The sequence below is a fragment of the Babylonia areolata genome, chromosome 9, assembly GCF_041734735.1.
Source record: "Babylonia areolata isolate BAREFJ2019XMU chromosome 9, ASM4173473v1, whole genome shotgun sequence".
Classification (NCBI taxonomy): Eukaryota; Metazoa; Mollusca; class Gastropoda; order Neogastropoda; family Buccinidae; genus Babylonia; species Babylonia areolata.
Window position 1 is genome coordinate 21,728,614 of NC_134884.1, and position 4,128 is coordinate 21,732,741.

Here is a 4,128-nt window from a genome sequence, read left to right on the forward strand (position 1 = left end):
ACATATACAAGTAGACAACATGGGGACCATAACTGTAAAAGTCAACAACAGCGTTTACGAATATTACGAAGACACAAATGTAAAAAAAATATCACATACACCGTTTCATACATACATCCACACGCTGCAGGTAATAACCGGTATTCTTAATGTAAAAACGGAAAGAATTAAGAAACATTATTTTGAATATAATTATAAGCATAGCCTACTATATTTGTATATTTATACCAATATTTCTAAGTTTCTGTAAACAAAATATTCTAAACTGGCATTTCTTATGAATGGAATTAACATTCCTGTCAACATTGCTACTTATATGGCGCAAAGCCCCCATATAATGGGCTCTAAGCGCCTCACATGAGACAATACATACATACAACAGTACATTATACCACAAGAGCAGGCGAAGACATAGAAAAGGAAAAACAAAATTTATATACACCAATACAGAATGACGAAGGGAAAGAAAAATGTGTGTGTGTAGGTGAGGGACTTTTCCAATATTCACGCCCAAGAATATCGATCTGCTGTTATTCTGGAACGCGTAAAATTCATTATTATGCTTTCCTCCTCTCAATATTATTTCAGAAAAGAAGCTTCTTGTTGTTTCAGAAGACAAACTCGTTTAGTTCCTCTACATTTTTTGTAATGAATTACTCAGTGAAGGGATGCTCTTGGCCGAAACGTCCAGAGACGGATTATAGATGAGTTTGACCTGTTAACTCCGGAGATGGAATGCCCATGATTAATTACCGAAGTCCGAAACAATAATGATTTGTGACATGGATACTTATATAGCGTCAATGCTAGGTCAGAGACCAAGCTCTAAGCGCTTTACAAACACGTAGTCATTTGCTCAACAGGCTGCCTACCTGGGTAGAGCCGATTGACAGTTGCTTTTTGGGCACTCATCATTCGTTTCCTGTGTCATTCAATCAAGTTTCAGTCACCTACACACACACACACACACACACACACACACACACACACACACACCACACGCGCGCGTATTATTCCTTGGTATTTTATTTTACAAGCACAAATCGTGGATCTTTAATGAATAAATAAACATATATGACACCCAAGTAACAAATCGATCTCTTGAGGAAAGAACGAGACTTCCGAAAATTTGAAAATTATAATAGATTGTTCTCTCTCTCTCTCTCTCTCTCTCTCTCTCTCTCTCTCTCTCTCTCTCTCCACACACACACACACACACACACACACACACATATATATATATATAATTATGTATACACACATACATACACACATATGTATATATATATAAGTATATAAATGGATGAACAAATAAATGCATAAATAAACAAACAAAATAAATAAATGAATAGATAAATAAATAAAGAAAGAAATAACAATATGACAATGGAATGTGAACAATTTTATTACTGGCGTGTGAATCGTCCTAGTTCTGCTTCGGTGGACACAGGTGCAGAAGGTGTTAAAACTGGTCGGTACCTGTGAACGTCTAGACGTCGCCAGGAGAGCTGCTCTCTTTGAACAGACTCCCACCATCTCGAGACACTCTGTCTGGGCTCAACAATGAAGCATTAATAGAAAAATTGGTACGCATGCCATTCACCATCTTCGCTATTTAAAGCGTGTGATTGAGAACTTGTGTGAGAGCCCAAAGACCTTTTTTCTCGAATCACCATCTTTCAGGTTTTGGGTCAGAAATTCTTTCTCCTCATCCCCCAAACCCTTCATGTTTAGTTATTTTGTAGACAGGAACAAATCCCATCAGGAAGCTGAGAAAGTCACAATGTGGTGGTAATTAGCACCAATTCAGTAAAATACGCTAATTCATGAAATCGTAAGAAAAACAAAAACAAGACAAAAACAAAACAAGGTAGTGTGTGTGTGTGTGTGTGTGTGTGTGTGTGTGTGTGCAAATAAAAGGTGTTTATAATCTTCCTGTAGTGTTTTGTTTTGGGTGATAACGTCAGATTTACTTGTAGTGTGAGTGTGTGTGTGTGTGTGTGTGTGAGAGAGAGAGAGTGAGTGGGCAGGGGAATGAGGTAGGGGAATTATAATGGGCGTTTGTGTGCATGCATGGATGTATGTAGGGAGAGGGTGGGGGAGAAACGTATGTATGTGTGTGCGTTAGAATATTTTTTGGAGATAATGATATTAATGAAATTTGGTAACTTGATTTGTTAAATATGTTTTTTTTTTTTTTTTTTTTTTTTTTTTTTAAATCATACCTTCCTCAAATCAGAATTTCCTTGTGTTGCTCAGTTAATATTTTATTCAAATGGTTGCGAAAATGTCATTACAACAAACAGTTAATCTGACAATAAATGGTTTCAGTCAGTCAGTGTGTGTGTGTGTGTGTTCGCATGCGTGAACGCAAATTCACCAGTGAATAATTTCCGTATCAAACGAATGTGTGCCCCAGCATTCGTCTGAAGCAGAGTAATTCGATAATATCGTGTTCGTAATTTTGCCATCGCCAGTGGAACTAAGGCAATGCTTCGTTCTGGAAACAATGCCAATATTGCTTCGTGATATATATAATTTGATTTCAGCTTCCATAAAAATGTGTTCTGACTTTGTTTTATCTCATTGTCATGACATTTATATACATTTAAATCCAGCAGCACTATCATTTCGAACATTTCGAACAGTTTCGTGTTTCTGTTCTTATCTGTTAATCAGTGCCAAATGAGTTTCAGTTTCAGTGTCAGTAGCTCAAGGAGATGTCACTGCGTTCGGACAAATCCATATACGCTACACCACATCTGCCAAGCAGATGCCTGACCAGCGGCGTTGCCCAACGCCCTTAGTCAGGCCTTGAAAAAAAGGTGAATAAATAATAGATAAGCGTACATAAATAAGTAAATAAATACATAAATAGATAAATAAATAAATAATAATTATGATATAAAAAAAGGTAGCCAAATGAATTTAGCTGAATTCAGTCCAAAGATACCAGTGATGACAGGCGGGTTACAAGGTATTAACTGTACGTCCATCCTCTTATAGCTTATCTATTATTTATTCACCTTTTTTTTCTTTCTTTTTTTCTCAAGGCCTGACTAAGCGCGTTGGGTTATGCTGCTGGTCAGGCATCTGCTTGGCAGATGTGGTGTAGCGTATATGGATTTGTCCGAACGCAGTGACGCCTCCTTGAGCTACTGAAACTGAAAAACTGAAACCTCTCCTACACACCCCTTCTCAGCCTTCTCACCTCCCCCCATCCCATCCCTCACACCCAAATTCAGACTTCGAAAGAACGTCACAGTGGAATAAAAATTTCATGTGTCACTAATTTTATGTATGACATGCAACGTTAAAGGGTTGTGCGAAACACGCATAGTCGGCTTGGTTGTTCAGTCAACTTAAGAGTTCACTTCGGAGCCGATCACCTTGGTAGGACTTATTTCCAAGCCCCAAGATGAACAGTAAAAGCCAGTCACTCGTTTCCTTTATCACTGACAAGCGTTCAAAGGGTCTGTGTACGAGTTCAATCTTGCATATTTGTTTACTTGTGGACATTGATTCCGCTGAAATTCGAAGTGGTCGGAGCGGGTTGAGGATGGGGGGAACCTTGTTGTAGGCTACTGTGACAACGCGGTGACGACCCCAAAGCTTGATAAGACTTGGAGAACACATGTGATGATAGGAATTGAGCCCACACTTTTTACATCAGCCTCAGTCAACACTGTCTCCACAGGTACCATTTTGCACTAGCATCATCACCCTGAATGGGTCGCACCTTCCCTACCTTAATCCATGAAATCTGGACACACACACACACACACACACACACACACACACACACACACACACACACACACACACACACACATAAAACAAAAAGACAAAACAAAGAACAACAAAAACAACATCATCAACAACAACAACAAAAACAACAACAAAAAACAAGAAACACACGCGCGCACACACACACACACACACACACACACACACGCTGAGACACACATACGCGCGCACATAGACACACATGTAAATGTCTCACAAACGTACACAAAACATTCAGAGAGAGAGAGAGAGAGAGAGAGAGAGAGAGAGAGAGAGAGAGAGAAATCGATTAAAATATATACTGTAAAAGAATGTTAAATAGACACTAGACAAAGGGGTACA